The sequence below is a fragment of the Phocoena sinus genome, chromosome 4 (assembly GCF_008692025.1).
Source record: "Phocoena sinus isolate mPhoSin1 chromosome 4, mPhoSin1.pri, whole genome shotgun sequence".
NCBI lineage: Eukaryota > Metazoa > Chordata > Mammalia > Artiodactyla > Phocoenidae > Phocoena > Phocoena sinus.
Genome location: NC_045766.1, coordinates 111,244,359 through 111,258,536, shown reverse-complemented (window position 1 = coordinate 111,258,536; position 14,178 = coordinate 111,244,359). Strand labels below are relative to the sequence as shown.

Below are 14,178 nucleotides of genomic sequence, written 5' to 3'. Positions count from 1 at the left end.
CCCTGGATCACTTCCCAAATTAATCAGTTTCACTCAAGCCCTTGTCACAGCCTTTGAGAAGAATCAGTTGAAGATACAGTGTAATGACACACATTTCTACATATGATTCCCTGAGAATTTATGTTGGCTTGATGGTGGTAGGGTGTGAATACAGTGAATGTGAAATACTGGATTACTACACCCAGTTCTCTACTCCTTCCTGTTACAGAATTATTTACTCCTGCCCATGGCCACGTGACCTTGCAGTGCCTTCCATTCCAGTAGAATATATTCCCTTACACCACTGACATCTGAATTGGTCATGTAGCTAGAAAATCTAATGGGATTTTAGTGGCCAAGATGGAAGCAGAAGCTCACATGTGCTTGCATGATTTTTCTTTACCTCTTGCGCTCCTAAGATACACCCTGAAAAGAATATGCCTCAGAGAGCAGCTGCTCCTTCAGCCTGAGCTCCAAGATGATATCATGTGGAGTCGACATAATCCCAACTAGAAGTCAGAGACCAACAGGGCCCAGCCAAACCCAGCTGAGATCAGCCAAACTAGAACTGCAAATATGTAGACAAAAATAAATATTCTGTGTACCTGTGAGATTTTTGGGGTTAATTGTTACCCAGAAAAATTTTAATACCATAATTAGTTTCACTAATAATGTTGTAGAAAAATACTTCTACAAAATAGCTTCCTAATTATATATACCATAGAGAATTAATATTCAATATTCTAATACTTACCAATTTGTTAGGTGTAAGGTGGTATCTCTCTGAGACTTTAATTTGTATTTTTCTGCCTACTGGTGAGATTATATATCTCTCTATATATTGTTAGCTGTATGAGTTTTCACTCATAAAAAATGATTATTCATTTTCTTATAGTATTCAACTGGGTCTCCTTTAAAGTAATTCACTTATATTTTATGTATTCTTTTGTGTTATTGTTTTGTTTTCCATATTGTAATGAATGCTTCTATTAATTTTGTCAGTATACTTCAGTGATGACAAATTATTTTGATTTAGTCCATTTACACATATAAATATACATAGTATAATATATACATACATAATTTAATATTGGGCTTTGAGGATCTTCTTATCTTTCTTGATCCTTTGATAAATGTATTCCTATATGTTTTCTTCTATTGATTTTATTGCTTTATTTCATAGTCAAAGTAATATAGACTTTTGTTTCATGTGGTTGGTGATAGACTGCTAATTTTATTTTTCTTTATCAGCTCTTTTCCACTGCTATGTGACATCACAGACATATCTATATCAAGGTTCCAAAATACTTCATTTTCTGGGCTTTTTATTATGTTCCAAGAGGCTCACTGTCTCTGCATCAACACTGCACAGTTTTATTGCTATAGCTTTGTAGTGTTTCTTAAATATCTGGTGGAGCAGACTTCATTCCCTCAACCCCACCCCATGGTATATTTTTTACAACAGTTTTGTCAATTCATGGACCTTTATAATTGCTTTTTTTTTTTTTAAACTGTTGAACGTTTATTGAGCTCTAACAATGTGATAGGTGCCACACAAAACATCAGACACAGTACCTGCTCTGTGGGCTTATAATCTAATCTAAGGACACAATCATTTTTTAATGTTGCCACGAGTTGGCTGTTTGTGAAAATGAGGTATTAACTGCATTGGTTAGTGCAGCAAAAAAGCCTGTGAAATCAGACATTTTAGCAGGTTCCCTATGCAAGTAGGCATGATTGCTCATATTATTCTCTCAAACTGTGGTTCCCATTTCCCCAAATTTGGGGATTTTTGAGATGTGTATAAGTGTCTTTAAAGACAGACACCAAATGCACATTTCTGAAAACCATGGTTCAAATCTGGCCTCTCGTCCAGAAGAAAAAGTTTGGTTATATATTCAGAAAAATATTGTTATTCAAAATAGGTCCTAGGAGAAAATAGTGATGGGGGCCAAGTTCCTGTTCAGTGTTCCTGGAATGTCCACAAGAGCAGCTCCCCAGGGCAGCCTGTCAAATGCCCTTTACTCTCAAGGTCTTTTGTCTTCATAGCCCAGAGATGAAATGCTTAACATTTGCTGGGTTCTGCTTGGGCATGTGCCCCAGGGGAGGTGTGTTTGAGGGCAGAGCCCTCTCAGTGCCTCACAGATCACAATGCAGATGATTCCTGCGTAGGCATTGGTGTTGGTCCCTGCATCCTTGGCAACACACCACACTAATTTAATTTCTATCTCCAGAAAGTAGCAAAACTACCAGAGGCCCCCAGAATGTATCAGTAACTTGTAAAAATGGAACCTGTTAAAATCTGTCACTGATACAATCTGTATATTTACTGCTCATGAAAACTTGTCCTTTTATCATCATAGTAAAGTCAAGTGCTAAGTAACACTTTTATCTGTTAACCACTTAGCAGAATAAACTGATTTCATATGGAAGGTAATGTAAGATAACTCATATGTATTTAAAGTAAATTATTTAGTTTTCATTCTCGTTACTTCTGTGCCTTCTTTATAGTATCTTCTGTCTCTTCACTTTGATCCTGATGAACTAAGTCACCACTTATTATCTTTAGATTCCCAATCCTTTATTTGTGTATATCTTGAATTTCAGTAAGATATGAAATGCAGACTCCAGGGTTGCATTTTGTAATGATACAAGGATCCTGAGGAAATACTTTCACAGAAGACTTTTCTAATAGTTGTCCCCTGTGCTTATGAAAAGTATCAAAAAAGACCAACTGGCACATTCTGAATTCATGTTCTCAACAAGTAATCTAAGTACAAATGGGGAGCGCTTGCCTTTCTGTTTTGTAAACTCAGATTATGCTGACAAGCCATACTTCTAAATAATTTGAAAAGGTTGCCTGCATTTACATTTGTCATTTTATAAAGAGCAACCAAATCCCTACCCCACCTTACAAAACAACCCTTAGTATTTTTTAAGTTGCATAAAAAAACAAATACATGAATAAATAAACAAACAAATGTATAATGAAGGGCTTTGACCTCTTGCTCCAAGCAGTAGTGAAAGAACTGATAAATGAAGCTGAGGTCCTCCCTCAGTGCTTCTCTTTAAATAGTTATGCTAAAAATATTTTAGCTGTCTAAACTCTGTACTTGCTTCATTTTTATTGGAACACATTTTGTGAGCCACAACTGAGTTCCTATATAGGATATCTCCAGAATGCAAATCAGGAAAAAGCAGATTTTATTCAGATTTTTTTGTTAAATTGAGCCACTACTGTTTGGTATGGGGGCACTAGATGGGTTAAAAAAAACAGCTGGCCTGGTAAAGACATGCTAAAGAAGGTTTACTTTATTTGAACAGTTATGTCAAGACTGGCCTTAAATTCAATGAATTATTGAAGATGATGGATTGTTTGAAAGTCCTGGTTTTGAGGGCACAGGAGCATGGTCTGAATGAGTCATTCAGAATTCATCGTGCATCCAACTAAACCCAAAATTCATGCTTACCCGTCTTTTTTTTTTTAACGCGACAGTCTCAATCTTCTCACATCGGTGCTTCTCTTCATGCTAGAACTGCTTATGTCTACAGAGTCCCTGAAGAAGCAAAAATCCTTTTTTTAGCATTAAACATAGCATATGGAATTCTTCCTCAGCTCTTGGCCTATCACTGTATCTGCAAGCCAGAGTTCTTCATAAAAACAAATTATTCATAAAAACAAAGGCAGATGAAAAAGCTGAATAAAAGCATTATTTTATGTTCTTTCTCTCTAGATTACTGACTTTTGTTATTTTGGTACCAGTATTTGGTCCCATTCCACTCTCTTCCCATACAGGAACATTTAAGAATACATAAGTTCTTGTTCCATACTGTATATGTGAGCTATCATAGGAATTATGTGGATAAATTTTCTTTTTTTGAAGGAAAATTGAAGTTATTCAGAAAGCTTTTTTAAAGAAATATATTTCAAGTTATTTGTGAATAAACTTGACCACCTATCTCAATATTCTGTTTGCACACATTAAATATAAGTGAAAAATTACAATTTAGCTCCTATAATAGTGAGCATGAAAAGGAAACTATTCAAAAGTGAAAATGGTCTATGCATATTAGAAATTTCAAAATAGCAAATACAGATGGAGAAATATTTTTGCATATAAGATCTATATGTTTCATTATCAACCTCAATATAAAAGACAATTTGTCAGAATATTTAAAAGTGTTGTTTGAAAAATATTTTCCCAAAGAAAGTATATTATTTACTGCTGTTTCAAAAATTGCTTTTACTGAACTTTTTTTGAGTCTAAATAGCTAAGGAGGGATCTATAACTTTATAATTACCCTTATTTTACTGGTGACTGGAAATGTTTCTATTGTATTTCTGTGTATATTTTTAATAAATTATTTTTGGTCTTTTATGAAGACAAATCTTATTAAATTTGAAACATTTTGTATATTTTTTTTCAGAAAAAGTTCTGTAGTCTTTACACATTTTGTTTAAAAATCTGTCACTTATATGTTCCAATTCAAAATGTCATCTACATTCTCATGTTTTAGTGTGAGCAATGAAGAGGATTTTTGATGAATTAATTAAATTGCATTACTTTTAAATTGAAATATTCAAAATTTAAAAAGTAACTTTTAAGGAAAAAGAACTGGATTGGCATTCCTATGATCTTTTAATGAACTTTTCATATTTGGAAGTGTGCGTGGGTATAACAGAGGAAAATCAATATTTGCTAAAGAGAAACAGACCAAAAATCCAGTCACCTCCTCAGAGCCCGGGAGTGGTAAATGGACAGGTGCTTTCATGCCCTCAGCTGCCATCATCACCACCACCACCACTACCATCATCATCATCAACGGCCCTAAGCTTTTAGAGCCACTCATGTTTTTCATTCATGTTATTTACTAGCTCTTCACCAAAATAAGAAAACCAAAAGAAAATGGGGTCCAAATCAATGCAAGTGTGTGAATTTAGGGTCCACCGAACTGGTAAGTATCTTAGACGTGCAAGCAATCATGTAGCCAATTTCTCTCCCTCCTTGCAGTGTTTTAAAAAACCCTAAAACCCATAGAGTGTTTAAAGAAAAAAAGAAAAAGAAAACACTTACCTACATTTGATTCTATTGTCAACTTGCTGTAAACAATTTTTGCTTTAATATATGAATTACACTAATACCTCACATTACATATATGAAGCCAAATTACACTCACCTAGTTGTTTACAACCTCAAACCTTACTCCCAGTATACATTCCAATAAATTTATTCTGTAAAAACAATACTTTTTTTGTTCTTGATTTTTTTTACAGTAAAGTTTTCAACTACAAACCTTGAATATGCGAAAGATGTTCCAAGGACAAGCATAACAGGACTGATAAAACCCAAACTGACTAAATGTGTTCTCACAATACAAGCTGGCATAAAAATAAATAAAATTTTCTATTATCACAATTGCAACAATAATGTACACATAATAATGGTTTGTGGATGAGTATTAATTATTCTAATTCTAGTTCCAAAAGAAAACAACACATCATTTTTAGTCTATATTTAAAAGTCAATGCTTTGTCTTACTTCCCAAAGGGCTACTGCTGATTCCAACTTTAAAATGTAAAGTATCAAACTTGAGTAATTAGCTCAAATTGTACTAAGATTGGGAAAAAATAAACCATTGCCTTGTTTTGGAGTAACACAAAAGACTCACTAACTTCACATATAGAAACTGAGTTTGTGTACATTAACAACATGAGTTTTGAGAAGTATACGTTGTCAACTAGCTATTTCTAATATGGAATAGATATTTTACAATATGATTAAACTTTACACATGGCCTCAAAACTGAAGAACAATTTTAAGTTCATCTTCAGTATGCCAACATTATGTATCTAGGAATTGGTTCCTGGGTTCTGTCACAGAGAGGAAATCCCTTAAGCATTATATTGAGTGGTCATTTTAAAAAATGCTAATTTATATTTAACTTAGTGTTTGTTTGGTGATGGTGGAGAAAAGGCAGGAGAGTGATGAACATAACTGCCTTGATAAAGGATCCTAGACTTGTATAAGCTTGTGCAAAAATCTGGATAATCCTTAGTGGTTAAGGGCAACTTCATGCAACCAAATAACATGAAATTAAATCAATAACCTTAAAAAAGGCTAAAATGTCTTTTTCCCCCCAAACGAAACAGAGACGAATGTGAATAATGTACATACAAACTGGGGTTCTGTCAATGACAACAAGGACTGTGTGTTGGTTCATATCAAATCCAAGAATAATAGACAACCAAACGTATAACCTTCTTGTGGTTTTCTTAATATGCAGCATTCATTATGGTAGTTAGGTCCCTTCGCTGGTTTTTTACAAGTCTGAAGTTGTGTTTCTTGTGTCATTGCCGGCATCTCCACCCTCAGAGCTGCTTTTATTTTCTTCTTCTTTGCAGTCCTTGTCATCTTCATCTCCTGGAGATTACCGGGACTGTTTAGAGGATTTCTTTGAAGTGTATGACTTTTTCCGTTTTGAGCGTGCTTTTTCATTCTTTCTTTTGCCTTTTCCAACTTCTTCTACTCTATCACCTTCTTCCTCACTGCTTGCCCCTGCATGCAGTATTCCCGTCTTCTCCCTCAGTTTCTGAAGAGTTCTGTTGCTGAATTGCCTGGTACCCAACAAACTTTACTGCTGGGTTATTTTCTATTTCCCACAATCCTTCATTAAATCCTTTCCATTTGTTTGACTTCCCAAACTTGTCTTTGTATTCCTTATAAGGGAAAAGGTCTTTGGGACTAGAAATGCAGTTTCATGGGTGCCAAAAAAGAAGATAGGATACGTATTTGCTGGAGGCTTCACAGCTCCCTCTGGGTGTTCCTCAATCTGGGCCGGCCAGTGCGGGTAGCCCTTCATCTTGCCGAAGACCAGGTCGCCCGCCTTGTACTTGCGGGGCCAAGGATGCGCCATCTGGGCCGCTCCCCTTCCTGGTCGTCCGTGGGCTCTGCGAAGAGGCTGGGGGGCCGCCCCTCCGCGGGCCAAGGGACTGCGCCGCGCTCCCCGCGGGCCTCGAGCTGGGCAGGCGGGCGGACGAGCTGCCGCTCCGACGAAGGGAAGCGACGGCGAGGCGATATAATTGCTTATCAATTTTAGAATCAGTTTTTCGGGATCCTTTAAAAATTCTGCTTGTTTACGGAGTGAAGTGCATTGAGTTTTATTATAATTGGAGGGAAATATATATCCCTGCAATCTCAGTCTCAAAACCAATAACGTTTTCATTGTATTTAAATTTTAAAAAATAATTCTGATGGAGTTTTAAAATGTCAGCCAGGGCTTCCCTGGTGGCACAGTGGTTGAGAGTCCGCCTGCCGATGCAGGGGACATGGGTTCGTGCCCCAGTCCGGGAAGATTCCACATGCCGCGGAGCAGCTAGGCCTGTGAGCCATGGCTGCTGAGCCTGCGCGTCCTGAGCCTGTGCTCCGCAACGGGAGAGGCCACAGCAGTGAGATGCCTGTGTACCGCAAAAAAAAAAAAAAAAAAAAAAAAAAAAAAAGTCAGCCAAGTCCCAACAGACTCCCTAATCCACTCATAGATCATTTATATGTGCTCTTCTCTCTGCTAGGAAGATCCCCCTGCCATATTTTGCCCAGCTTATTTCTACACTTCATATATGGCTCATTTTAATATTTATTTTCTCAGGGATACCATTTCTTTAACTATATAAGTTACCCCTATTCATGTTCAATAAGTATCATACATTAAAATATTGCTCTTAAGACACATGGTACCCCAAGGGTCATCATTCTTGAAAAAGTAGAGTATACTAGTAAACACTACTTAATACATTTTCAAGGGTTAATTTTACTTTATATCTTTTCTACCCTCAAACGCTCTCAAAAAAGACATGAAGAGGTAAATATTCAAGTTTGTAAAATATAATCTCAAGAAAAACATAGTACTATACTGACTGCTTATTATGTGCCAGACAATTGACACATACAGCTAAATATTATATATATTTTACATAAGTATATAATATATAAATGTGTTATATGTAATGCCAAAATTATAGAGGGCTCAGTTCCCAGGTACTAATCTAGGAGTTTCACATATATTAATTAATTCAATCATTATGACAACTCTATGAGGTAGGTGCTATTATTATCATGCCTAGTTTATAAAAACTGAGAAAAAAAGAAATTAAGTAAATTGTTCAGGTCACACAGCTGAAAAGTGGTGAAGCCAATATTTAAATCCAGCAGTGTGGTTTGAAGTCTACACTTTTAATTATGCACTTACATCTGTGCTTATAAGTTCCATATTAATTAATATTCACAATAATCTGTAATAGTAAATAATTACATTGAAATCATTATCTAAATGAGGAATCTCAGAATTCATTTCCAAAATTTTCAAAGGGAACATAAACTTCTGAGGCAAGTATTTAGAGTTGTCTAACTTTATATTTTATATGCCAATAATTATTAGATAAATGAGAGGAACTCCATGTTATATTATGTATTATATCATGTAAAATATGGTAATAAAAGCACAGCAATTTTATTGATTTCTAGATATTTTCAAAATATAACATTCAATCATTGTTTCTACTAATATAAGCATTTTTCTGTTTGACCACCAGGATCCAAACTGATATTTTCAAAGACTTCTCCATTATGGAAAAATGATCTTAAAAAGAATGTCAGGTGATCTTAAAAAGAATGTCAATTAAAAAGGAAAATAGATGAAATTTCAAATCCTATTTTTAGTAACTTTTATTAATTTATGTTTACTCTCACAATTATTATAGGGTTACAAAGGAAATATTTAAGGGGTATCTAATTCAGTGATTGAATATTAGATTCCCTAGATGTGGTCTAAATATTAAAGATGCTAAAAGATTATGAAGTGTAAAAGTTTTAAGTGTGCTGAGCACAAAGCTGACTTCCTTCAATCACTCAGAGAAAGCTGTCTAAATCCAAACTCTTTTGCTCATGTCTATTCTGAAGTATGGAAATTTGAGCAAAAAATAATAGCATTAAGAATTACATTAAAATTTAATAAAGTGTTAGGCCTTTTCAGCAAGGATTTGCTTTGAAGTAAAGCTATTTAAGGTCTAACATATTGCCACAAAATCATTATTAAACCATTCTTTGAAGTTCCAGATGCTTGTAATTCCAGAAACTATACTTTGACATGATATAGAACAACTTAAGTCATTTTAAGAATTTACTGTAAAGTCTAAACTCTCAAAGAGTTCTCAAATTTAAGTATATTTTTCCACTCATAGACAAAAAAGTACAGCTTTTTCATCTATCTTTTATAGTCATTCTAGCTCTTAATGCAGAAAAGCACATGGGATATTAATGGCAGATAAGCAATAACAGCATAATCTTAGTTTACTAAGTAATGTGAGAAGATAAAACAACAGCTAAGAGAAAAACATATTCATGTTGAAAAGAAAAAGTAGTAAACAATTTTTATCTTAAAAAAGAAAGATGGAAGGGAATATGGCAGGAGAGTAAGACACGGAGATCACCTTCCTCCCCACAGATACACCACAAATACATCTACACGTGAAACAACTCGTACAGAACACCTACTGAATGCTGGCAGAAGACCTCAGACCTCCCAAAAGGCAAGAAACCCCCCACGCACCTGGGTAGGGCAAAAGAAACAAGAATAAACAGAGACAAAAGGATAGGGATGGGACCTGCACCAGTGGGAGGGAGCCGTGAAGGAGGAAACGTTTCCATATACTAGGAAGCCCCTTCGTGGGCGGAGACTGCGGGTGGCGGAGGGGGGAAGCTTCGGAGACGCAGAGGAGAGCACAGCAACAGGGGTGTGGAGGGCAAAGCAGGGAGAGATTCCCGCACAGAGGATCGGTGCCGACCGGCACTCACCAGCCTGAGAAGCTTGTCTGCTCACCTGCCGGGGCGGGTGGGGCTGGGAGTTGAGGCTCGGGCTTCAGTTGGAGCGCCGGGAGAGGACTGGGGTTGGCGGTATGAACACAGACTGCAGGGGGTTAGTGCGGCACAGGTGGCTGGGAGGGAGTCCGGGGAAAAGTCTGGACCTGCCGAAGAGGCAAGAAACTTTTCCTTCCCTCTTTGTTTCCTGGTGCGCGAGGAGAGGGGTTTAAGAGTGCTGCTTAAAGGAACTCCAGAGACGGGTGCGAGCCGCGGCTAAAAGCGCGAACCCCAGAGACGGGCATGACACGCTAAGGCTGCTGCTGCTGCCACCAAGAAGCCTGTGTACAAGCACAGGTCACTGTCCACACCACCCTTCTGGGGAGCCTGTGCAGCCCGCCACTGCCAGGGTCCTGGGATCAAGGGACAACTCCCCTGGGAGAACGCACTGCGTGCCTCAGGCTGGTGCAACGTCACGCTGGCCTCTGCCGCCGCAGGCTCGCCCCGCGCTCCGTGCCCCTCCCTCCCCCCGGCCTGAGTGAGCCAGAGCCCCCGAATCAGCTGCTCCTTTAACCCCGTACTGTCTGAGTGAAGAACAGACGCCCTCCGGTGACCCACACGCAGAGGCGGGGCCAAATCCAAAGCTGAGCTCCTGGGAGCTGTGAGAACAAAGAAGAGAAAAGGAAATCTCTCCCAGCAGCCTCAGAAGCAGCAGATAAAAGCTCCACAATCAACTTGATGTACCCTGCATCTGTGGAATACATGAATAGACAACGAATCACTCCAAATTGAGGAGGTGGACTTTGAGAGCAAGATTTATGATTTTTTCCCCTTTTCCTCTTTTTGTGAGTGTGTATGTGTATGCTTCTGTGTGAGATTTTGTCTGTATAGCTGTGCTTCCACCATTTGTCCTAGGGTTCTATCTGTCCATGGTTTTTTTTTTCTTAATAATTTTTTTATTTTAATAACTTTATTATATTTTATCTTACTTTAACTTCTTTCTTTCTTTTTTCCTTCCTTCCCTACTTCCTTCCTCCCTCCCTCCCTCCTTTCTTTCTTTCTACTTCTACTAATTCTTTCTTTCTACTTTTTCTCCCTTTTATTCTGAGCCGTGTGGATGAAAGGCTCTTGGTGCTGCAGCCAGGAGTCAGTGCTGTGCCTCTGAGGTGGGAGACCCAACTTCAGGACACTGATCCACAAGAGACCTCCCAGCTCCACATAATATCAAACGGCGAAAATTTCCCAGAGATCTCCATCTCAACACCAGCACCCAGCTTCACTCAACGACCAGCAAGCTACAGTGCTGGACATCCTATGCCAAACAACTAGCAAGACAGGAACACAACCCCACCCATTAGCAGAGAGGCTACCCGTACAGGATAAATCCAAGGAGAAATGCACCAAGACAGATATTAATCAAACTGTCAAAATTTAAATACAAAGAAAACGTATTAAAAGCAGCAAGGGAAAAGCAACAAATAACACACAAGGGAATCCCCATAAGGTTAACAGCTGATCTTTCAGCAGAAACTCTGCAAGCCAGAAAGGACTGGCAGGACATATTTAAAGTGATGAAGGAGAAAAACCTACAACCAAGATTACTCTACCCAGCAAAGATCTCATTCAGATTTGATGCAGATATTAAAACATTTACAGACAAGCAAAAGCTGAGAGAGTTCAGCACCACCAAACCAGCTTTACAACAAATGCTAAAGGAACTTCTCTAGGCAAGACACATAAGAGAAGGAAAAGACCTACACTAACAAACCCAAAACAATTAAGAAAATGGGAATAGGAACATACATATCGATAATTACCTTAAATATAAATGGATTAAATGCTACCACAAAAAGACACAGACTGGCTGAATGGATACAAAACCAACACGTGCATATTTGCTGTCTACAAGAGACCCACTTCAGACCTAGAGACACATACAGACTGAAAGTAAGGGAATGGAAAAAGATATTCCAGGCAAATGGAAACCAAAAGAAAGCTGGAGTAGCAATTCTCATATCAGACAATATAGACTTTAAAATAAAGACTATTAGAAGAGACAAAGAAGGACACTACATAATTATCAAGGGATCGATCCAAGAAGAAGATATAAGAATTGTAAATATTTATGCACCCAACATAGGAGCACCTCAACACATAAGGCAAATACTAACAGCCAGAAAAGGGGAAATCGACAGTAACACATTCATAGTAGGGGACTTTAACACCCCACTTTCACCCATGGACAGATCATCCAAAATGAAAATAAATAAGGAAACACAAGCTTTAAATGATACATTAAAAAAGAAGGACTTAATTGATATTTATAGGACATTCCATCCAAAAACAACTGAATACACATTTTTCTCAAGTGCTCATGGAACATTCTCCAGGATAGATCATATCTTGGGTCACAAATCAAGCCTTGGTAAATTTAAGAAAATTGAAATTGTATCAAGTATCTTTTCCGACCACAACGCCATGAGACTAGATATCAATTACAGGAAAAGATCTGTAAAAAATACAAACACATGGAGGCTAAACAATACACTACTTAATAACAAAGTGATCACTGAAGAAATCAAAGAGAAAATAAAATACCTAGAAACAAATGACAATGGAGACACGATGACCCAAAATCTGTGGGATGCAGCAAAACCAGTTCTAAGAGGGAAGTTTATAGCAATACAATCCTACCTTAAGAAACAGGAAACATCTCGAATAAACAACCTAACCTTGCACCTCAAGCAATTAGAGAAAGAAGAACAAAAAAAAAACCCCAAAGTTAGCAGAAGGAAAGAAATCATAAAAATCAGATAAGAAATAAATGAAAAAGAAATGAAAGAAATGATAGCAAAGATCAATAAAACTAAAAACTGGTTCTTTGAGAAGATAAACAAAATTGATAAACCATTAGCCAGACACATCAAGAAAAAAAGGGAGAAAACTCAAATCAATAGAATTAGAAATGAAAAAGGAGAAGTAACAACAGACACTGCAGAAATACAAAAGATCATGAGAGATTACTACAAGAAACTCTATGCCAATAAAATGGACAATCTGGAAGAAATGGACAAATTCTTAGAAATGCACAGCATGCCAAGACTGAATCAGGAAGAAATAGAAAATATGAACAGACCAATTACAAGCACTGAAATTGAAACTGTGATTAAAGATCTTCCAACAAACAAAAGCTCAGGACCAGATGGCTTCACAGGTGAATTCTATCAAACATTTAGAGAAGAGATAACACCTATCCTTCTCAAACTCTTCCAAAATATAGCAGAGGGAGGAACACTCCCAAACTGATTCTACAAGGCCACCATCACCTTGATACCAAAACCAGAAAAGGATGTCACAAAGCAAGAAAATTACAGGCCCATATCACTGATGAACATAGATGCAAAAATCTTCAACAAAATACTAGCAAACAGAATACAAAAGCACATTAAAAGGATCATACACAGTGATCAAGTGGGGTTTATTCCAGGAATTCAAGGATTCTTTAATATATGCAAATCAATCAATGTGATACACCATATTAACAAATTGAAGGAGAAAAACCATATGATCATCTCAATAGATGCAGAGAAAGCTTGCGACAAAATTCAAAACCCATTTATGATAAAAACCGGGCAGAAAGCAGGCATAGAGGGAACTTCCCTCAACATAATAAAGGCCATATATGACAAATCCACAGCCAACATCGTCCTCAATGGTGAAAAATTGAAAGCATTTCCACTAAGATCAGGAGGAAGACAAGGTTGCCCACTCTCACCACTCTTATTCAACATAGTTTTGGAAGTTTTAGCCACAACAATCAGAGAAGAAAAGGTAATAAAACGAATCCAAATCGGAAGAGAAGATGTAAAGCTGTCACTGTTTGCAGATGACATGATACTATACATAGAGAATCCTAAAGATGCTACCAGAAATCTACTAGAGCTAATCAATGAATGTGGTAAAGTAGCAGGATACAAAATTAATGCACAAAAATCTCTGGCATTCCTATACACTAATGATGAAAAATCTGAAAGGGAAATCAAGAAAACACTCCCATTTACCATTGCAACAAAAAGAATAAAATATCTAGGAATAAACCTAACTAAGGAGACAAAAGACCTGTATGCAGAAACTTATAAGACACTGATGAAAGAAAGTAAAGATAATACAAACAGATGGAGAGATATACCATGTTCTTGGATTGGAAAAATCAACGTTGTGAAAATGACTCTACTACCCAAAGCAATGTACAGATTCAATGCAATCCCTATCAAACTACCACTGGCATTTTTCACAGAACTAGAGCAAAAAATTTCACAATTTGTATGGAAACACAAAAGACCCCGAA

General features: G+C 37.2%; 1 pseudogene; it reads right to left on the bottom strand.

Annotated features, from left to right (window-relative positions):
- Nucleotides 1-6,147: 6,147 nt before the first annotated feature.
- On the bottom strand, nucleotides 6,148-6,908 carry LOC116753390 (annotated as a pseudogene).
- Nucleotides 6,909-14,178: the final 7,270 nt, after the last annotated feature.